This window comes from Rhipicephalus microplus, chromosome 9 (genome assembly GCF_043290135.1).
Source record: "Rhipicephalus microplus isolate Deutch F79 chromosome 9, USDA_Rmic, whole genome shotgun sequence".
Lineage (NCBI taxonomy): Eukaryota > Metazoa > Arthropoda > Arachnida > Ixodida > Ixodidae > Rhipicephalus > Rhipicephalus microplus.
In genome coordinates, this window is record NC_134708.1 from 30321014 (window position 1) to 30345312 (window position 24299).

Sequence of the window (24299 nt, forward strand, 5' to 3'; positions counted from 1 at the left end):
GCATCTTTGATTGATATGTCGGGTTTAATGTCCCAGACCCACCACATGATTATGAGAGACACACTGCATTTCCAGGCAGAGGAAGTTATTTTCACTGTGGTTCCAAGCAGAGGCGTAGCTGCACAAAACGCTTAAGGCCGCTTCGGCAAATGTACAGCCGTCAGCACCGTTAACACGAACGCTCCACCGCGTGTCCTGCAGCAGTTTGATTGACGTTGACAACACGTACGCTTAGGTTCTGTTGCCAAGATGCTAACCATACATGCCGACATACTATCCAAGCCTATACCGAGGTATTATCTCGACAAAAGCACCCTGCACTTCACGGCTGGCATAAATCAAACTAGCCCTGGCCACGCATCGAAGTGTTCGTGTTAAAGGTGCTGACGGCTGTACAATGGGCATTGCAAAACAAATCCCGCACAATACTGTGCCTAAAAAGGCTTTTGAGCAGTCTACCTATTGAACACTGTATACCAGCCCGACTGAAACTGCAGTTGTTCATTAGCCTTCAGCAGCACAGTCATTTATGCAAAGGATGATCGCGAAGACACCATCGGTTCTGCACGCTTGTCTAACATGCGAGTTTTCCTTAAACTATGCATGCCCATTAACAAATATACCCAGTAAGGAAATAATAACAATATTAGAGAAAAGAAAGAGGCGTGGCTGTGCGACAGAACACCAGCTTGCCTTGCAAAGGACCTGAGTTAGATCCTCACTAGTACCAGGAAATTTTTACATTTTGTTTTTTTAAATCTTTCTCTAGTTTTCGGTCACGCACAAGATGATGGCTTTTCGCTAAACACGAACGATGATCATTAATAAAGCCATTTGACGGTTACTTTAAAAAGTGGTTGAAAGGCTTCCCTAACGCTGCACTCCGGGTACACTCAGGTCGCAAATGATGCCCGCGCTATCATCGTAACGTACTATTCACTGTAGAAAACTGGGCTAAAAAATTTTCTACATAAAGGAGGCAAGCAGGCCAGATGATGATTGCTGTTGCAGACACAAAAGAGACTAGACAAATAGGATGTGCTGTTTTTATAGCGCATCAACCTAATTCCTATTACCTCTGTTTTAATGTGAACCCGCAGATTATAGACAAACACAAACGCTTTCTCACATTTAGTCCTTGTAGGAATGCTGCCGCTGCGGTAGGGAATCGAACTCACGGCTTCGTTAACAGTGGCTGCAGGCTCCACGTGAGTGAGCCATCCTCAGCTGGTGGGGCCGAGAGTCGGCGCGTTCCGTGCAATATATCTAACTCATACACGCACGAAAGAGAACTAGATACATTATCAGACAGACTGTTCATTTATTTTTAACATTTTACTTTTGTATGGTTATTTTGGTGTTGTTTGGTATGTGCATGCGTATGAGGATGTTTTTACATATGTGTGCTCTGCTGCTGTATTTTCCCTGTGACGCTTTTTGTTTTTCCTCCAAGATGTATGGTCGATATTCACTCAAGGGATAAGGAGAAGCCGGCGTCTTACTTGTGCGCCCTAAATAGCATGTCAATACTACTACTACTACTACGACTACTACTACTACTACTACTAATACTACTACTACTACTACTACTACTACTACTACTACTACTAATAATAATAATAATAATAATAATAATCGCTACAACTGTCGTTGCGTTAAATGTAATAACTAACTTCCGCATGCAGGTTTAGAGAGCCTGGACGCACAGAGTATTTATTTATTGACGTCGTTGCATCTTATCACCGGCAATGACGTTATACTCTTCACGTATGACTTCACGAAGCAGAAATCAACAAAATTAAAAAGCCAGCTATTAAACAAGACGCGTTAGGCTTTCTTTCGGTGTTAGAGAAAGCAAGATGGAAACTTGCCGGTTGAATTCGAAGAATCCTCCTTTTCTGAACGCTCCAAAATAAGAAGGTCTGAAACTTGTGTAGACGCTGCTAGTGCTCATGCAAGTTGTTGCCGAACTAAATTACTTGTGAAGTGACTTTATTACGCTCCCTACCTCGGGAAAACATACACTATTTTTTGCTTGAGGGTACGTCTCATTGTACACTTAAATTGTACATAAAGATACGAAAGGAAAACAAGTAAAAACAGTGTATACATCTTACAATTGAGCACTAAAACATCAATTTATCTCCGTGTATTCTAATGTGACAATTAAGTATATATCCATGGAGTGCGTGATGATGAGTGGGGCGAAGCGTCCGTCCGTCCATGCATTCATCTGTGCGACCGTCCATGCGTTCATCCGTCCGTCCATGCGTTCTTTCGTGCGTCCGTCGTCCGTCGTCCGTCCAACCATTCGTGTATCCGACCGTGCGCCCGTCCGTCTGTGCGTCCATCTATGCGTCCGTATCTGCGTCTTTCCATTCATGCGTCCATCCGTCCGTCCATCCATCCATCCCTGCGTCCGTCCGAACATCTGTCTGTCTGTCCGTGCGTTCATCCGGCCGTCCATCTAACGAATACTTCTTGTACCGCCATATCGCATCTTTTCCTCATATATTCAGTATATAGAAGTAGCGCCATCCAGCCGGACATTCCAAGGACTTAACACGAGGTGGAACTGGCGCACTTTCTTACGGCCTGCGCTTCGTGTCTACTTTCCACCTTTCACCGCCTCTATTTTGTGGCTATATATTAGTCCACTATATTCATGGCACTTCAGCCCAACCCTCACTAAACCTGTTTTGCTAAAACCTAGAAGGTTACGCCCAGCAAGTTTAACGTGGCAACCCTTTCTGGTCAGATAGTGCTCAAAGTGCGTCCTTCTGGTACTAGTGTTTTTCTTAGTCAGTATTATATTCAAGGCAAATTTTATTGGAGAATAAGTCAGAAATACTCGTCTCTGTAAGTAATTTCATCATAAACAACTATATTTTAAATATGATTAATGTGCGTGGATTTTCTCCTCAATTGACAAGGGTGCGTGCGTGCCGCTCCTTTTGTCCGGCCGTGGAAGTGGCTACCTAATACTACTACTACTACTACGACTACTACTACTACTACTACTACTACATACATAGCGGACGCACGACCCACGGCTTAAGGAGCTTCGCCCATGAAATCTCTCACCAGCACTACCTTGGAGGTGAAGATCCAGTGCTTATATATACGGGATGGCCCGTGGATGGTTGTGCAGTGCGAGCAGGTGATTTTTCAATCAGGAAACTCGCTAGCACACGCTGCCACGGCCGGGCTAGAGGAGCGGCACGCGTGCACTTGCTTACGGCTTGCGCTTCGTGTCTATAGTTCCCACCTTCCACCGCCACTATTTGATGGCGCTTCGGTTCAGCCCTCACTTAACCTTGCTAAAACCAAAGTGGCTAAAAAAAACTGCCCACCGACTTTAACGTGGCAACCTTTTCTGGTGAGATAGTGCTGGAAGTGTGTCCTTCTGTTACTAGTTCATTGCAGTAAGCCTCAAATTCAAGGCAAATTCAAGGCAAATACTTGTCTCTGTAAGTTATTTCACTAGAAACAACTATCCTTTTATTTGTTTATCTACTACTACTACTACTACTACTACTACTACTACTACTACTACTACTACTACTACTACTACTACTACTACTACTACATACATCGCGGACGCACGACCCGTGGCTTAGGGAGTTTCACGCTCCAAAATAAACTTGGATTGAATTGCTCACATTTCAGAAAATGCCACGCATGGATGCACACTAGAGTGATGTCTTTACAAGAAGAGTACTTTGTACTCTACTACGGGAGAGCTACAAGCCGTCCGAGTCAACAATCAATCAGGTGTGTTTAGAAAAAGTTTTAACGATTGAGAGTGTATACTTTGCAATCTACTATGGGAGAACAGATAGCCGTCCAGAGTGACATGAAGAGAACATAAACATGTGCATCCGATGCACCAGATAGTCAGGGGGGTTGGGGGGGGGGGGGTAAAAAAAGGCGGTAACGATTTAAAGCATAGGGTACCCTACTATGGGTGAGCTTAAAGCCGTCCCGACTCGGGATGCGAGATGATTTCGAGATAGTCAACGCGAGCAAGAAAGTGATGCACTAAATTAGAGAGACACACTACACGCAGACCAACTAGCCCTTCAAAAGCATCGAGCCGTTAAACAAACCCTGGTGCAATGCAGTTTTATAGCACCATCAGCTTTTTTCTGAAACGAGAACCGGTGAGCAAGTGATTGAAATATGCGAACTATCTCAACTATTCTAAACTATACTTATATCGGTGGAAATAAAATTGAAAAGCTCAGCAATATAACATGCGATAATTGCTTTGTAAAGTGGAAGTTACATTGTACAAGTGCACGATCAACTGTATGACATTCGACCGGCATATGTCGGATTTATCGATTGATATGTGGGGTTTAACGTCCCAAAACCACCATAAGATTATAAGAGACGCCCTATATAGTGAAGGGCTCCAGAAATTTCGACCACCTGGGGTTCTTTAGCGTGCACCCAAATCTGAGCACACGGGCCTACAGCATTTCTGCCTCCTTCGGAAATGCAGCCGCCGCAGCCGGGATTCGATCCCGCGACCTGCGGGTCAGCAGCCGAGCACCTTAGCCACTAGACCACCACGGCGGGGCGGCCTATGTCGGAGTGCGCCTGAATGCAATGCTACCTTCTTTTCCACCTCTTCTATTTTTTTTCTTTAATTAGGCGGTAGTCGTAGAAGGTGTATGCAGCCGCGTTTGTCACGCAATATGTAAAATCGCACTCACTTTAGGCATTATACCTGCTGTCTGCTTCGGTGCGCGCACTGCATACGTCACGTATTTCATTGTGTACCCACCGTGTTTCATACGTACCGGCCCGCGAGGCCTCCACTATAGAAAGGCCGGTGCTGTGATCATTTTGACGGTCACAGATAGAATAGTAGTTGTGGAATACGGCAGCTTTGCTTTCGCAACACCACTTGCATCGTCTTCCACGGCTGCATTGGTTCTTAGTCATGACTTTACGATGCAATATATACGCGAAAGTGCCACTGGGGGCACCGATTCGTTGTTCTCCTGCCTGTATTGTCAGGTCTTTCCGCTTCTTTAAACACTGAGCTTCAAGACAAAGAGAAGCGCGCATGGTGTCCACAGCAAAAGCGCGGGAAACGCGGTGTTCCAGCAGACAACACAACCCGACATCCTATGAGTGACGTCATCACGTAGGTGGCGCCACGGTATGTCCTCGAAGCCAATAGTCAAGGCCACTATATTTAATAGGTCTCCCAGACGCGTGCTTCTAAGGTCTAGGGAAGCGAACTTGCGTTTCTTTGTTGTTTTCTCGCATGCCATTTGTTTCGTGCACGGAAACAGAATGAAAAAAAAATCCAGGAGTCTCGCGCCGTGAAGAAAACCGTCAGACAGTGAAGCTGCCGGGATGATGATGGCTGATTGATATGTGCGGTTTAACGTCCCAAAACCACTATATGATTATGAGAGACGCCGTAGTGGAGGGCTCCGGAAATTTAGACCACCTGGGGTTCTTTAACGTGCACCCAAATCTGAGCACACGGGCCTACAACATTTCCGCCTCCATCGGAAATGCAGCCGCCGCAGCCGGGATTTGAACCCGCGCCCTGCGGATCAGCAGCCGAGTACCTTAGCCACTAGACCACCGCGGCGGGGCGGGATGATGATGGCTATCGGGACAAAATGTCATCTTCTTCCTTCGCCTCCTTCTTCCCCTCAGTGTATTGTTTTCTTAATTGCTTTATTCAGTGCCTTTTCTATGACATGATCTCCTTGACGCCTGCTACTACTACAACTACTACGACTACTATTACTTTTACTTCTGCTACTACTGCTGCTGGTACTGCTGCTACTACTACTACTTTCGCTACTGTTGGTACTACTACTACTATCGCTACTGTTGGTACTACTACTACTACTACTACTACTACTACTACTACTACTACTACTACTACTACTACTACTACTACTACTATGACGACGACGACGACGATGGTGGCGGTGCTGTGAAAATAGAACGCACAAATAAAATCTATAGGTGCGCATTGTGGCCAGCTCTCACATTTCAGTCAAATTACTTACTCCCTTCATTATCTTTCTTGTAGATGTTGTTGCATGTTCGTCTTTATTCTGCGTCATCGTGTTCTCATTGCATTCGCATTCACCCAGACTGCGCTACTGAAGGGCTGACACGAGGCGCACACGGCCTTCTCTTCACTTCCCGGTACTACTGAGGCGAAGGAGGACAGGTGGGTTCAATTTGCACTTCAACACGAACAGTAAGGATTTTGGTTTTTTATGTCATGCTTCTGCACCCGTTTTTTCACGGTAATTACGTTGTCTACAATGACATCACGTTATTCCTTAAGCCGGGAAAAGAAAACAATGCGCATAAAAATGCCAAGTTTATTGCCAGCGGTAGTGAGATACTGCGAGGAGGATCATGATGCAATCATCAGCATGGCCGGTGGAATTGCACCACCCACAAACAGCCTGATTGCTTTATTTTGTTGACTACGCCGGCGGGCTCTTTGGGCTCGGTTATGCAGTAGTGTCTTGACGAGGCAACAATGTTATCTCACGCACCTGCCATTGCACGGCGCCGTAGGCTTCGTGTGCAAAGTGAATACAAACGCTACAGTCACGTTCGCAAAAGAAAGAAACGATAAAAATTGTGAACAGTATAAGGTCGAGATAGGAAAAGGAAGTTAGAAGAAATGACAAGAGAGAGGAGAATACGAGACTTGTCTTGATCCAGTCCAAAAAAAAACGGAAAGACTTTTTTTGTTGTTGTAGCTGTTGCTGCCTTATTCACTAAGGGCAACTTACGATGGAGAAAATGCGACTTGATTTGGCGTAAGAACCGTAACTTCAATCGAAACACCATTGTGCTGCTCAACTATAGATTACACGAAAAGCACAAAAGAATTACGAGTTACTCCTTTCAGAGAGTCCTAACTTGCAACGAACACGACTCTCTTTCAAAAGTCACGTTAACTCTCCTTTCGTCGCCATGACTTTTGGAAGAGAGTATAATGATTTACAAAGAAACTACACGTGTCTCGCCCAAGACACATACACGGCAGGTGAGAACTCGCAGCTAAAAGCCAATGGCTTTTTTTTTTTTTTCAGCGCAGTTCATACGCTCCCGTTCCCGCACCGAGTGGCGTTGCCGGTGGCTTTGTCGGCTTAACAGATAGGATGAACAAGGACGAAAGAGCGAGAGCGCGTGGAGCCTGTCGACAATAGATTGAACGAAGACGAAAAAGAGAGAGAGCGAGGGGCTTATCGATGATAGAATGAACGAGGATGAACGAGAGAGAGAGCATGGAGTCTGTTGATGATCGAACGAATGAGGACAAAAGAGAGAGAGAGAGAGAGAGAGAGAGAGAGAGGGCGTGGAGCCTGTCGATGATAGAACGAACGAGGGCGAAAGAGAGACAGTGCGGAGCCTGTCGATGTCACGAGCCACTGGCCTCTCAATATTTCAAGATTTTCAAGTTTTTTGTTTTCATTAAAAATGTTACGTCTCAAAACTATATACAGAAAGAGCGCCAAATGCTCCAGGTCGCAAACAGGGCCTCCTGTACGAAATAGACAAACAAAACATCAATTATAGCATCATGCTAACGCGAAAAAAGCTTGGAAAAAAAGCAATAGCGCTTGACAGCAAATGAAACAAAACGTGATAGCGAAATGCTCTGCATTACCCGATGTAAGAATTTTAATGAACAATACAATCGCCCCGCCGCGGTGGTCTAGGGCCTAAGGTACTCGGCAACAGACCCGTAGGTCGCGGGACCAAATTCTGGCTGTGGCGGCGGCATTTTCGATGGAGGCGAAAATTTTGTGGGCCGTGTGCTCAGACGTCGGTGCACGTTAATGGCGAAATTTCTCTCTCTCGTTAAAGACGAGAAAAATCTCTCTCGTTAAAAACGAGAGAGGCCGTAGCCCTTCGCTACGGCCTATCTCATAATCATATGGTGGTTTCGTACAGAAGCAACGGTGACCAGCTGTATAAAAATACGCCTGTCGAGAAACACATCTGCCCCTATTCTGTACATTTCTTAAATTTTCATATAACTCCAAATATGGGCAAACAGTGATGCCATGCATGTGACGACTAATTCATTTAAGATAAAATAACAATTAGTGAATAGAATAATAAAGCATGGGGCATCATAGCTTCAAAAAAATGTGTAGCGTGCTGTTTCATAAGTGCTCACGAACGCAGAAAAATAAAGAAAAACTCAAGCTGAAGCATAATACTGGTGCTTGCGCGTGTTTGCATATGCCCCTTTTTGCGTCCTGTCTTCAACGTGCAGTTTAAACCATTGTTAAACCGTGAACCTAAACTATGAGCCTAATTCTATGCTTCATAATACCGAAGTTCCGTCTTATATGCGTACGCAAGTCTGCGATGATACACACCTTTACCCTAGGCAATATAAGATGAGCTCTTACTCCAGTGAAGAGAGTGAATGTAAACGTAATGCACACACAGTAACGCGGCAGTCAAAGGTGGGCACCCTCTTTTGTTCATCTCCTTGTACGTCCCTTTAAGCACAAACAACCAGAGCCCCTGCTCCCTCCCGTCATTCTTTCCTTATTTCCGGGTTCGTTAGAAGGAGGAATTTCGTTGTAACGAGGCAAGCGTGTAACGAACGCGCCCGTGACGCCTTCCTTGCTGGCAGTTCTATTTCGGCCGGCGATCCAGCGCCCTTCTCATGAGCAGTCTTCCCCTGCGGTGTCTTCTACGAGCTGGCAGCTGGGAGACAGAGCCCCCGCGTTCAGCGGCATGGCAGCATCGCGGCTACGGTATGCGCGCTCCTTCTCCGAGTCGCTCTTTACACGCCGCATCCGTTGCTCGTGCGTGCGCGTTTTCGGCGCGTCGCGGGATGACTTGGTGGCGAAGTAAGGCCTCCTGGAACCGTCCCGACCGAACACCGAGTCGAATAAGTCAACTCGTGTGACTATTGTAGGCGTGTATTGCAAAGAATAATTGTTTTACGGGAAGGCAGGGCAAACAAGAGAGGGAGAGAAAGGCACGGATGTCAACTAAAGTGGTTGCTTGGGCATGTTGGTACGACACATTGCACACATAGTTTATTTATTTGCCTGCAGTCTCTCGTATTTCGAGCTGTTTCTCTCCAAAACGCATGCTACAGTTTAGAATAACTGCTATGCTACCCAGCGCAACAAAAAAAGAGGGATGGGTACATTGAATTGTAAACGAGTGCAGAGTGTAAAAGGGGAAAAAAAAGCAAAGAGAAGGGTAGCACTGCACAACCACACAGTCCGACAGCCTTGTGCGATAAATCATTATCAGAGCGCAACCACACGTGCAAGTCTGCAGTCTCGATATTTGTTATTCTACACACCTTCGTGTCTCATTTTCTATTTACTGTTTGTTTAATTGACTGTTTATTGCCCAAATGCCGCATATAAACATGACAAAAAGTGTCCTATAAGTCTATAGACGAGAAATCAGGCAACTATGGCCATTGACACCATGTGGCCTAACATATACGTCAGAACTGATGCCTCCAAAAGAATTGATTGATTGATTGATTTGTGGGGTATAACGTCCCAAAACCACTATATGATTATGAGAGACGCCGTAGTGGAGGGCTCCGGAAATTTTGACTACCTGGGGTTCTTTAACGTGCACCCAAATCTGAGCACATGGGCCTCAACATTTCCGCCTCCATCGGAAATGCAGCCGCCGCAGCCTCCAAAAGAATTATATTGCTTTGCAGCAAATACGTGTTTCACGCGTAGCCTGATGCTGGTCATCCGACCTGATATGTTATATTCTATTTGTTGTTCGTGTAAACAAAAAGTTGCTTGATGCATTTACCGATCTGTGGCAAATAACCGCTCACACAAATGCCCTATATACACCTGCTCGAAAACTACGACATGTAGCTACACTGAGAATTGGGCAAATATGGCTATACATGATGTGACATGCCAAATTCCCGATACGTAATATGGATTTGCCCTATATGTACATCATCTCAGTGTGTTTACCATGTCTTTTGCTGGGTGATTGTCTAATTGAAATCTATCTATAAACGGTCGCTGACAGGAGCGTGAGGGGATGCGTGAAAGACAGCCCAGCTTTACGATTTTGCCATGCGATGGCGTTGGCTTCGTGCGCTGTGGTTGAAACAATAGTGGTGCCAGTTGTACAGGTGGTACCAATAAAGGATCGATGTCATTGGTACCACACAGTCCTGGTACTGCACCATTTGGCGGCCTCATGCAGTAGGACACGATATGAAAGGAGGGTAGTGGTGTCAAATTTTTTTTTTCTCATTTTGATTGTTATCCCGGCGAAATGGTGTCGTTGAGACGCCTTGCCTGTCGTCAAACACTCTGCACGAGAGTTCGGAAGTTTTATTCGATGAAGTGGCATTCAACGTGCCGGTTGGTTCTCCCACACAGTTCAGGCACAAACCAGAGAGCTCATGCGCCAAATAACTCCCATCAAGGCTCTCTTCCACTGTCTTAGAAGAGTTCACGCAGCCATGATGTTCGCACATCGGAAACATCACCACCTAACCAAAGAGTTCACTTTTACTGCAGAGCTGGTACGATCAGGGTTTGCGAGTGTAGGCGATAAGAAAATTTGCATCATCGTGAGCCGATAAGGCGATATGATGCGTTAACGTCATCACAGAACGTCATGTTGCATGACGTCATTATCACTATGAAGCGATAATGACGTCGTTGCATATGGCTATCTTCGACTTCATGATGCCTTATAGGGTGATGTCATCTATAATTTTTGCATCACTCGTGTTGACGCCAATGGTCACTTCTCACGTTTCATCAGGCATCTCACCCTTTCGCCTAACAAAAGAAAAAATCAGAAAAGCTCGTTCGGCAACAAAGACAATCGTCTGCTAAATATGCAGCATGGGAATTACGAGTTGTGCTCGAGAACTTCAAATTCTATCCTGGCAAGATATGAATTCGAGTGTAGATCGGAAGCCTTGAAGGGATTTAAGTAAAGAGGTGCGAAAGCCCGCCCCCTGTGTGCATGTTAATACATGCGAACCCAGAGCCAAAGCACGGTGCTTGAGGCTCCTGTCACGCCCGAAAATTTCCCGCTTCAGCAAACTTCAACGCGATGTAAGCACAATAGGATTCGAGTTTGAAACGAATGGTCATTCCGCATGTCCCGTACTCAGCATTGCCTATAGCTCCAGTGCTCACGGTTAATCCAGAAAACTAGTTTTTTGATCCTGTATTGCACATATGGCATATCGAGAACACCGCACAACTCGGTCGTTGCCTCCACTTAGCGCTATATGTTCCCAGGCATGCTCTATAGGTTCGTGACTCTGGCTCCCACGCATTCCTCGCGTGCCTGCCACGATGAATGCTGTGCTGTGTTGTCGCGGTGAGATTGAAGATGTCGCTGCTTTAACGGAACGTGATACAGGGCAGATATGGACGGCATCGTAGAGAATGGAATGTGACAACCCACATCGCCAGAAGAATGCTAGTATAACACTTCGGTGACGTGTTTAGTTGTCGTTGTTGTCGTTGAAGTGACAGAATTTGGATACTTCATCAAATGCGAGAAATCGACCGCTGGCGTCGGCTGTCGTCCCGTCATGTAAGCATCAACGCGAGTGACGCTAAAAAAGGTCCTCACCACGTGATGACATCACATGATGCCTCCAATCTTGGAGGCAATGCGAAGCCACGTTGGGGGCCGAAAGCTTTCGGTGCATGGCGGGAACCGTCAACGAATTGACTGCGAAGAAGGAAAAGATAACCGTCGCCTTCGAATCGTCTCCGGCGGATGCACATAAGACCTCGTGAGTTTTGTTGTTCTTGTTCTTTTTTATGTTTATGAATCTGGAAAGTGATGCTACACACTTGTGTCACCATGAGTTCTCGCTTTGACGTGCATTTCTTTGTAAGAAACTTAGAATTCCCAATAATGACCTTTAGTTAAGAACTATGAGAGTGGTTTGATTGAAACGCATAATAATAATGTCACCCCGTTCAGCCCCTCACTTTCGGCATCTTAGTAACATGAATAAAGTTTGTGGACACCGGCTTGATATTGTGTATACTGCACATTTTTTTTTTAGTGTGCCCTTTTCATCCTCATGTCAAGCAGACCTGCTCTTATGCGTTAGATATCCGCATAACATCCGTCCTGGCAGAGTTACTCGTAGTTGCCCTCTGTGCTGGTGTTACCGCAGTTTAACTACTCATCGAGATGCAACAACCATCAAGCGTAATCCTCAACATGGACTCGACGCAGTCTGTCCACGCACTTCGTCACGTTGACGTTTCTGTTGGTATAGCAGCGCAATTTCACCGCTGTCCGGCAACTTATCCGTGGTCAGTTCAAGTTTGTTGTATTCCCCGATCTTGTGCTCTGCCTCCCGCCGTGGCAGATGCTTACTATTCTATAACTGTCGTGTACCCCTTACCTCTTCTTCTCCTTTCGCCACCTTCTGACACTGTGGCTATTCACAAAGAACATCTTCAGCGCATCACGCGAGCTCTCAAACCTCCAAATGGCCATGACATGATGAGTGGCCTTAGTCGTCAAAATGAGGTAGCTCTTTAAAGTGTTCGCGTGCGTGCAGCTGTGACGCCTTCCACCCGCGTAAAGTGGCTCTACACCGAGACAACTTCAAGCTGCCCGTATATATTGTCCTGCGCCGGTAAGCAAACGTCTATGACAATTGCGATGGCGACACAGCTCGGCTGTAAAAGGATTTCTGGTATCACGTGGTGCGTGATAACATAGGCCGCCATCATCGCCGTGTTACGGTCCTGCGTTTCAACAAAGAATAACCTATGAATTTCGACGCGATGAAAAACTCACGCGTGGTGTGGCTGCTGTTCTGTTTCACGCGCGTTACCCTCGGAAATTGATTTACGACGTTGTGCTTATTTGTTTCCCCTCTCTCAACGACACAGTTCTTTCAGTGGCTATCGAGGCGCAACGAAGAAACCAACTTTTAACGACTTTCCACCCGAAAGTTCAGAAAACTGTAAACAAAGGCAGAGAGAAGGAGACAAACATTCCGCGAGACCTTTCAGTTCACACAACGACAGAGTTTCCACTACACAGTAAAACTACAAGGGCAGACTACGTAACGAGGCTTTGAGCGAGCCACGTGATGAAACAACCCTTCCCTACCAATATCCAAGCGAAGGCTCGTACGTTTCAAAGGAAGCATGTGCACTTACACGGGCGCAACGGTGCGTGAGCACTGGCTTCGATTCGAAGCGCGATTCGTTGCTGCCTATGCACGCCGGCTTGCCTTTTCAATGAGTTCAAAGCAAAGGGTTAGGATTCACTCTAGTGGAATGAGTTTTAAAAGAAAAAGCTTGTGGTTTCTTCAAAGTTGGAGACGCGAGACTGGTGGAAGCTATTTGGAGGGAGCAAGCGCTGCCAGACGTCCGGGTCGAAATCGATTCGCCGCCGAAAATCAAGCCAGTGCTTGCGTAGTGAGTACACGAAACCAGATGGTACCCAAAGTTTGCAGATTCAGCCAGCGTAAGCCTGCAAGCAGGTTGCATGCACTGTCCGCAGAATACGCACTCGGTAACTGTATTGTTTGTTCATGTTCGCGAGCGTTCTATTAACAGTTTCGGAACACTTCCGGTGGCAGATCTTTTTACTCCATGCAGAGCAAGCACTGATGCCAACCTTAGGGATCTCTTAATCGAAGGATTTTTTACCTCTTTCAGGAGCTTGGCATCTTTTTGTTTAACCTCGGGATTTTGAAAAGCTTCTGTAAATGTCACGTGGCGCAGGGGCTTAATGACAAGCTTTAGAGAGAAATAACTCTTTCTCAACTAGGAGGATATTAGTATTGCTAATTTTACAATTTGCTGGTTTTGGTTTAGAAAGATTTGTTGTCACGCGGGAAAGTGGGAAGGCATTGTTATACGCGAAATACTTGTCGTGAGTGAAAATTTGTCATCGTAAGTGTTTAGCATACACGTGCGTGTCGTCATGACGGCGTGTGTGGTTGCTGTTCTGTGGAACGAAGATAAAGAGAGAGAGAAGTATTTTAATGGGGAGCTGCAAAGTTTTGCCTGGTTTTTCACTTGACAGGCTACTCCAGTTGCCGGATGATGACAATGACATATACAGAAAGGAAGAGAAATTTCTTCATTTGTAATGCGAATGAAAACGTGCCAACTTTAGCTCCCGACGTGCGCTCACTGTGTAATTTGTCCACATGTCTTTCAACTACTGCACTTGTAGACTGAGAGAAAGAGAGCGAAAGTCTGGGACAAGCTGTCGAACTAGCTGTTTCAGATTTATTAGTATGAAATAATGCGTCACAGAAAAGATCAAAATGGGAATAGCTGGATCGACCATTTTCATAAACACGCCGCCTGACGGTGAGCTTTTCGTCAGTTTAAATTTTGCGAAAGTTTCTGGGATAGAAGCCGTCATGTATAGAATATGTGCGCGCACCTCGTGCGTGCATCGTACCGCCAGTGAATGTAGTTCCATAATGGCGCCCGTGTTTTCAACGTGAAATACGAAAATTCCTCCGTTACTTTCTTCGTGAAGTTATTTGAGCCTAAACGCGGCTCACAACAGTAAGACATTCGTATTTCTGTAAATTCACTCGTTGTGACTTCACGTTCCTGAGCGCGCGAGAAAGTCCCACCTGCTTACGTATATGTACCTCAAACACTGAGCGGCGTCTGCGTCTACATGAAACGCAGTTCGTGTCGTATGCACCTGTGCCCTACACATGTCGGCAAGAATAGTTCGCGTAATGGGCGCTTGGGGCGCCCTTTTACGAAAAGGGTCTACAAAAAATGTCGATACAAAATGGAGGAAGCTAACCAGAATATTGACTGGTAAATACTTGGAAAAAAGCAGGGGGCCAAACCAAAACGAATTATCGGTTAAGAAGAAGGTGAAGGAAGCTGAGACCGATATGTGGAGAATTGGCATGATTAAGAAGTCCGCACTAGAGATCTATCAAACTTTTAAGCAGGAAATTGCCAAGAAAAGGATCTATGATAACACTCCGGGTAGTTCTCTACTTTTTGAGGCCAGGACAGGAGTATTGCGAACCAAGACATATCGGGCCAAATACGAAGGGGTAGACACGGTATGCAGCGCGTGTGGAGAGGAAGAAGAAACTGCCGAACACTTGATAATGTTCTGTAAAGGGCTTCACCGTATTGTTCAGGATGGCGCAGCGTTTTTCAAAGCACTGGGGTTTAGGGACAGGGAGGGCAAAATAGACGTTAAGCGGGTAGAATTAACTAGAAGGAGTTTATCTGATTGGTGGCTAATGTCAAGGCATGAGCGAAATTTAAACCCTTCACTGCAAAGAACGAATTCACAACCTCACTATTTAAAGGAAAAAAATAAATATAGTTTTTGGTTCATTAAGTATTACGGCTTGGTGGCGCTAGCCACCACCCGATCTAAAGGGTACAGCCATATCCATCCATACATCCATCTATTGTCTATTTCCCTTGAGCTCACTCCATGCCCGTAACAATTTTCTCCGGCATGATACACGTGCTCTTATCTCACCGTGTGTCTGCTCTCTGCCCCCTCAACTTACTAGCACGGAGAAAGTCGTGCTGAAGAGGCTTCAAGCTGGGGCTGTCCTTAGCTGTGATATCATCATGAAACTTGTTGCGTCTATCAGCTTGTGAAAAGTGTCCGTGTTGTACCACTTCAGTGATGCAAGCAGATTAATTTGACCTTATATGGACCTGCCAAGGGTTGCAATCGGAACGCTTTCGTCACATTCAGCAAGCCGGCCTTCGCTACAACGACACATCCAGTGACGACCACTTGATACATGACAACACATTTCACAAGCAGCCACTTCACTAACGGTGCACATTTATTACACAGACAAAAATAGTTAGGCCGCAAGTCTATGTCACAATAAAAAAAGATGAAAAGGCTTTTCATAGAGTTAAAGTCGTTTTCTGGTATCGTTTTTCATAGTAGCGAAAATATGACAGAAATATCGGACCAAGTGTAAAGCTGATCGAAGGTACACAGGATGACTATCAGTCCCTAGAAAAGTGTCCTTGTACACCAAGTGCCAATCATGCAATACTGATTGCAAATGCAGAAAATTAGCAATGAACCATCACTGTACACTTCGAAAGCTAAAAGCGCAAAAATGGTGCTTCAGGCTTGCACTTGACTCGAACCATCAAATCTATACCTCAAATGAGTAGGAAACGCGAAGTTAGAAAACATATTGATCCTTGCAGCAACTCACGCCATGTGGAAGCGCTTTATAACCAACTATTCCACAGAAAACGTAGAAAAAAGACCTTCACCAGCAGTAAATATTCTTTTTTAACTTCAAATAAGATTGGGAGGAACTAGGAGAGTGACCTAACTGCATTGTACTTTGTTAAATGTGAAATATCGCAATGATGGCCTTAAACGTCTAAAACAAATTATTGTTGTCTTTAGTATCCTTATACTTAAGAAAGCTGCCCATGTCACGAAAGAAAGAAGGTCTAGATAAAAATCAAGATCAAGCTTTGTGCCCTGTACATGTAGATTATCCCATAAGTCGTCAAAACGTCTTTGAACGTCTAATCTAACAGTCACCGCAACAGCCAAATGGGCCTGGCGGTTTCCCTTTCGTCGCCGTCGTAGAAGCAGCCTCCACCTCCGGATGAGTTTGTCTCCCACAAAGAAATATCTCACGCTCGTTACAGTCATGTTGTCTTCCGCAAAATACCCTCTACAGGCAGCCGCTTAAAAAAGCAATAAAAAACTGCAGAACACGTGGTGATGCTCAATTCACCCGCTAATCTGCAGATCCAGTATACCACTATGAAGACAAGGTACCGTGTTGAACAAAAACCTTTTTGTAATTCATGTCGAAAAAAAAAAAGTGGCCTGAAACATGAGAGTCAAAGGGCACCGCCCGCTAGCTGCAGACCTCCCTCAGAAGATACGATCAAAGCCCTGTCATTTGTTACGTCTTGAAGGCTTTCTCGGAGAACGAGGTAGTGAATTAGTGAAGAGGCGTGTGTTATACTTCGCTAATGAGTCGCATCTAGAACTCTTCTTTCTATGTTCGTCTATTTTTTCACTTATGTTAAAAAACGATGTTTATTCAAGGTCAACTGCTTTCTTGGTTACACCAGGAGACACAAAGAACGTCAGTCGTGACGCTCTCGATGCGCTCCCATAGACTGGCCTTCGGTCGTGAGGTTGCACTCCTAGGGCACTGGGCTACAAGTGATGGTCGCCATGGGGACGATGCTCAGAGACAAGGCCAGTTTTAAAGTGCGACTTTCATTGCGGCGAAATGCGCCCTTTACTTGATGATACACGCACTGGAAATATCGGGCGCTATTTTATGCGTATTAGTTACAGTGTTCATTGTCGTTTCGTCTGAACGGCGCAGGTCTTTGAGCTTGGAATAGTGCCGTTGGTTAAAAGCAAGACGCTATCGATGCGGGGGAGAGTAAAGCTAAGTGAAGAGGAAAGCCGAGCGTAGCTATGCAATGCATGGAGTTTTTTTAAATATACACTAGAGGGAACACTGGCACTAGTGTCTATGGAAGCTGCAACACACGGCGCTTCAGCGAGCATGGGAATGAGGGGTAGTACACAGATTTGCCTAATCTTCGTGCTTCTGGCCTGCTTCTGGCTACGTGTGTGTTCGTGTGCCTTGGAGCTGTTTTCTAGCGAAACGAAAATCGGCGAGTGTTTAGCGGTTCCGCATCAACACCTTGATATTTTAGGCTTACCATTTCAAATTGGGTCACGAAGTTCAAAAGCGTTCATTATTTTCTTTGAAACAAAACCAAAACGCAGCAATAAATGAAGCCACAAATGCGATTCACTGCTCAAAAGTACACAGACTAGGCAAATCCGTGTAAAACCCATCAACCACAAGGTCGCTGAACGGTCGCAGCGCCACAGTCTCCTCTAGTTATTCTTAGTAAACTCTATGAATTAAAGTATCAGTATAGGAGAGGAGTAGCAGAGTAAAGAACCAGTGAAGCACGTTAGTATAATCAAGGAAGTGGCACAGTAACGTATCTCATCGGGCTAGTTGGTGTGTAGCTGTGCAAACATCGTTGGCGCAAAATTTAAAGAAGACAAAAGAACAGACTTGAGAAGTTCGATTTTCCGAGTCTCTTCTTTTGTCTACGCTTTTTCACTCCCTTTGTGTAAAGGAAATGGAGGATGAAAAGGAGGAAAAGTAGGGGATTGGGTACGTTGTCTCCTCTGTGTATCTTCTGTAAGGAGGAGGAAACAATCAGTCATTACTTTCTATCCTGCCGCCGCTATACGTCATTGAGAAAAAAATTCATAGCACCACCTCTTCGAAACTTGGGTCTAGAAATATCCGAATCAGTTGTTCTATCATTCGGCACCTCGACTCTAGGCTACAGTCACAGGGATGTTTACTACGCAATAAAGGAATTTATCAGTCAGGCTAAAAGAATATAGAGCTAAATTCTTCATTTTTTTAAACGTTAAAATATTCTTCGGCCAATCCCCTGCCTTGGGTGAGAGCCATGAGAAGAAGAAGAAGAAGAAGAAGGAGAAGAAGAAGAAGAAGAAGAAGAAGGAGGAGAAGAAGAAGAAGAAGAAGAAGAAGAAGAAGAAGAAGAAGAAGAAGAAGAAGAAGAAGAAGAAGAAGAAGAAGAAGAAGAAGAAGAAGAAGAAGAAGAAGAAGAAGAAGAAGAAGAAGAAGAAGAAGAAGAAGAAGAAGAAGAGGAAGAAGAAGAAGACTATAGCCTTCTGTATACAGTATAGCACTGACTGAGAAACTAAAGTGAAAGTAAGAAAGGGGAGAGGATAAAGAATTGATATGTATAATATAGCGTATTATAGCAATGAGTCGGAAAGGGAAGTGAGCATAAGGAGCCATGAGGTGAGGATGAATAGTTAGCAAAGGAGGAGGGTGGTCATGGCATAGTCTAACCGAGGATAGTGGAAGAGGGTGGGGAGTCGGCGGTTGCAGACATGCTAAGCAAAACCACCACTTTAGCTGCTTCCAGTATTCACACCACTATCACGCAGATGCCCCATTTTTTGGGGGGAACGCTGTTGTGAAATCACGGCTCGACTTCTTACCCGCAGGTCACGGCCGCGCGGGCCACAATTTCGATGGAGGGGAAAATTCGTCAGGCCCGCGCGCTTAGATTTGTGTGCACGTTAAACCACCGTATGTGGTATATCTTTCCGAAGCGCTCCAGTACAGCGTCTCTCACAATTGTATCTTGGTTTTCTGACGTTGAATCTCATATATTATTATTATTAGAGATCGCAACAGTCTACCTTGGTGGCGAAGTTATCAGCAACCTCCACCAGCTGTGTCCGTAGCCATCATTGTACGCAATGAGAAAAAAAAAAGTCTTCAGGATTGAGCGCGGGATTTCAACCAAGGCCCTCTGCCTGGCAGTAGAATGTTCTGCCTCGGAGTCATGCTGATGCCTGCAAGCCCTTCGCAAGATGCCATGGGGGCATTATATCAGGCGAGGAATCCTGTTAACAGATGCGATATTGCATAGTGGAAAAATCAAATAAACCGGGAAAGAGCCTTCTGTAATCTTACAGGTTTCTGCAGGACTCATTGAAGATCTAATAAACACCAGGCGTCACGCAACACTGATTGCGTGATGATGAGTGTTGTAAGCGTCGTACTCACTTCAAGTGCAGTCAACTGAAATTCATCGTCGTCAACCACCGCATCAACACATTACACACAAGGTCCTGCATACGTGTACTGGTTACATCGCTTCTCCGCATAGTTAAGAATGCTGGCATAATGGGTGCTTGCCTATTTTTGACAAAACAATGATTGTTTCTGTCTTAGTAGATACTGTATTCAAGGAGCTTGTCCCCCACCCGATATCAATGAGATGCTACCCCCCCTCTTCCCCCCCAAAAATTAGGCCTATGTTTCTGCCCGCTGTGTCGTGCTTTAAATTTCTGTAAATATACATAAAAGCTGAGATCTTTTTGTATCTCGTGATGTTCTGTTTGTTTTGTTTGTCTAAAAGAACCAAGTGCACTCTACACGACGCTGAGAAAAACGCAGCTCTTTTTCTTTTTACAGTGCGGACGGGTCAGCTCAACAATATTTTTTAGTGTACGCGTGTTCCCCGAATACCTGAAATTTATAATGTGGCTGAATTTTACACATAGCTCACTATCTTCGATACTCGGAAGTAAATTTTGGATTTTGATTTCGTAGTTTCGAACACTTCCTTTGGGCCTTAATTAGTTCGTAAAAGCAGTCTCAATTGCAATTAAGAAATGACATAGGAATACTCATTGGAAAAATCAACACCATCTTCCGATACTACCAACGAAATAAAATGCATTGAAAAGTAATTCTATTATGTGCCTCCATCGATGCCATCCTTTCTCGCGATCTTTCATGGAAACGGCTCGCTTTTCTGGACTGCCGACATCGTTTTCTTGTTATTTGGTTGGTTGGTTGTTCCTTAGTGTCCTTGTCCATCCCACCGAGGGAGATCGGTGATGAAAGGAAGATTACTTTGTGTTTAGGAAAGAATGTTGGATGGTTTAGAGTACGACGTATTCTACAATGGGAGAGTGTTAAGCTGTCTCGAAGTTACTTGTCCTCGGCAAAAGCACTGCATTCACCAGATAAAATTGTTTCACAAGCCAAATGTGTTACTTGTCCTCGGCAAAAGCACTGCATTCACCAGATAAAATTGTTTCACAAGCCAAATGTGTTCACAAAAAGACACAATAAAAATCATCGAATTGTTTCTGGCATCTATTGAGGGTCTTATAATATGTCATCGTCTTCTCATCCCAAACAAACTGCGTGTTTAGAAAAAGGGGTATTCTAGTATAGGAGAACATAAAGCCGTCTCGGTTGGCCTCACTTCTGATGTGGTCGTGTCGGCAAAAACTACGCAATGGACATAAGAACAATAGCGTTCAGCTCACACGCTATTCCTGTTGTCTATGTGTTTAGAACAAACAAGCGAATAGCGATTCAGAGTACTCGGTACTCTACTATGGATGTCCCGTGCAAATAGTCATCGAGTGCTATGGGAATCTTGCGTGTATTTCTCTGGACAAAGTACTCAACGATTTAGAGTACTTGCCACTCTACTATGGGAGAGAGCAAACAGCCGTACCGTGGGCCTCACATTTCATGAGGTCTTGTCGACAAAATTAACACCTAGCATGGGCCATGTAACAATGATGTCCATGTTTAGAAGAACTAGCTGATGAATTAGAGTAACTTGTAGACCCTACTATGGGAAAGCATAAAGCTGACTTGTGTGTTTAGAAAAAGTGTTTAACGACTGAGAGCACTCGGTACCCGACTATCGGAGAGCATAAAGCCGTCCCGTGGTAAGTGTGTTTAGAAAAAGTGGTTAACAATTCAGAGTACTATACAGGTACTCTACTACGGCAGAGCACAAAGCTGTCCCGGAGGATATGTTAAGAAACAATTTATTGCCACAAACGTCAATAACACTCAACAGAACATTTCCTTCTTAGACATACTCTAAGGATGATGACAAAACAGACGTCATTTACATGAACATGGATATGAGATGACGTTGAAAGAACATGTACATTCGATGGTTCACACAAACACAATCACAAAAAATACTTCAAGGTAAACAAGAGACACAAATAAACTCTCTGATGAGATGGCGACGGAAACGGTTTAGATATACGTCCTGGCCTAAGACCTAACAAATTGTTCCTGGAGTCTATTTGAGGCCTTCTAAAACGCTTCAGCTCTTCATACTCTACTTAACCCTTTTATGCTGCACCGTTTGCGATCGCATCAACTTTAGGGAGTGAATACGTGTTAACTGTCTTCATGTCATATATCTTTTATTTCACTTATACCGTATGGAAGCGAAACAACGGCGTAATGTTGTAACGCTTAACCTGAAAAGCATGACTAGGAGGCAGAAAGCAGTATTCAATATTTAATGTATTCGATATTGTCGAACGCGGACCGAACGCGGACTGACGCGAAAACGCACAACGCCTTCTTGAAGGACGCACCCAACAGCTGCATGAAAGCATCACCATGTTTGCTGAGGATATGGTGCGTCTGTGGCCCCGTGTGCAGCCCAACGTGCCGAGGCTCAAATGCAAAGTCATCTCATGAGCGGCGTCAAAGAGCAGCTGTTTGTTGGTCTTGTGCGCAATCCGCCAACAACAGTGGACGAGTTCACCAGGGAGGCCACCGCAAAAGAGCGTGCGCTGCAGCAACGGTAGTGTCAGTCTGATCGCCCGGCCACCGGCGCAGCTGCAGGCGCCGCCGCACTTACAGCAAACGACAAGTTTTCTCTACGCCACCTGATTAGACAGATCGTGCGTGCGGATATTTCGAAGGAGAACGCGAAGTACACATTGCAGTCACAGGCGCCCCCGCAGCAGGAGTCCACGGTAGCCTCCGTCGCTGAAGTTGTTAGCCATGAACTTCGACAAGCGTTTGTCGCTTCTCAGCAATATTCCGATCCGCCGTACCACCCAAACTCTTATACCTACGCAGACGCTGTGCGTTGTCCATTGGCTCCAGAAGTATCCTACCAGCCGAACGGATACAGCTATGCAGACGCTGTTCGTCGACCCACGCCCATGCCAGCGCCGCAGTACCTCGAACCGTATCCTGTGGCAGCCTGGGCTCAGCAGGATTTTGTAAGGCGACCCTATATGAGGAAGATGGACATATGGCGCACTGCGGATCGCCGACCACTCTGATACAACTGTGGAGATCCAGGGCACATTTACCGTTTTTGCCCACATCGCCGAGCTGAATACCGCGGGAGTGCACCTACGACTACGCGCCGACAGTTCGAAGAAAGCCGTGCCCCCATTGACGACGACCAGGCTGGTCAGCGGGAAGGCTCTGCTACCTTCCGGACGCGCTCACCACCCCCGGCTCGTTTTGGTTCACCAAGCCGCCGTAGTTTTGCTGACGCCGTCAGAGGTCGGTCTCCCAGCCCAAGGCGGAGAAAATGAAAGCAGCAACCTCTGGGGGGAAGGTTGCAAGCCGTCGAATTGCCGAGAATCCCCCACTGCTGCCGAAACACGTGACAGACGACGATGAAGACACCGCCGAGAAAACTGTGACTGCCGACCTTGCTGTGACGATTGATGGCGTTGAAGTGACAGCCTTAGTCGAATCGAGTGAAAACTTTTTTATAATGAGTGAACGCTTGGCAGGTGAGCTCAAGAAAGTCAGGACGGAATGGACGGACCCTTATATCCGAAATGCTGGAGGCCAGATAATGACACCGACGGGAAAATGTACAGCAGGACTCATGATTGAGAATGTGGCTTTTGTAGCCACATTTCTGATCCTACCGGAGCGCTGCAAACCTATGATACTGGGAATGTATTTCTTAAAAGAGTACAGTGTTGTGGTCAACATATGTGATGTTGTGATTACATTCGCCGCTGACAAGCCTGTGATCCATGATCCAGACCAAGAACCTGGGGTGTTACGTGTGGTCGACGACGACGTCTGCGTGCCACCACTGTCATGTAGTTTTGTTTCCGTGTGTTGCGGCGTGCACTGTAATGAAGACGCCATAGCCGAACGCATCACTGCCCTTCTTTTTCGCCAAGGCATTGCCATTGCTCGCGGCATCGTCAGCTAAGTGGATGGGCGCGCAGAGGTGCTTCTGACCAACTTCACAAATGAGCACCGGTACATCGGTAAAGGCACGGCTGTGGCGTACCTCGAGGAGCTCGACTACTCTCACGACTGTTTTCTTATGCAAGGAGAAGCCACAGCCCAATCACCTCCGCATACACCACCAGTCAATATTGGTCCGAGTCTAACACCGACTGAAAGATGCCATCTTATGGAGCTGCTCAACCAGTTTAAGGACTGCTGCTCATCGACATCACGAGTGGGTCGAATGCCTCTGACTAAGCATCGCATCATTACAGAAGACACAGCAAGACCGATCCGACAGAACCCATATCGCGTCGCTCAGAAAGAACGTAAGGTAATCCAGCAGCAAGTCAAGAAGATGCTAGAGGATGATGGGATCCAACCATCAAAGAGTCCTTGGGCATCGCCAGTGGTACTCGTGAAAAAGAAAGATGGTAGCTTGCGTTTCTGCATCAATTATCGTAAGCTGAACCGCGTTACGAAAAAAGACGTTTATCCGTTACCACGAGTCGATGACTCTTTGGACAGGCTACGGCATGCGCGCTACTACTCGTCAATAGACCTTAAAAGTGGATACTGGCAAATAGAAGTAGATGATCACGACTGAGAAAAGACCGCCTTCGTGACGCCAGGCGGCCTTTAGGAATTCAAAGTCCTCTCTTTCGGTCTA

At 45.6% G+C, this 24299-nt stretch overlaps 1 long non-coding RNA gene across 1 annotated transcript in view; it reads left to right on the forward strand.

The window, feature by feature from the left end:
* Window positions 1-24299, forward strand: part of LOC142771647 (uncharacterized) — a 315367-nt gene that overhangs the window by 247981 nt on the left and 43087 nt on the right. The window contains exon 2 of the long non-coding RNA XR_012886044.1: window positions 6135-6214. This is a non-coding gene — a long non-coding RNA (uncharacterized LOC142771647). The remainder of the gene's footprint in view (window positions 1-6134; window positions 6215-24299) is intronic.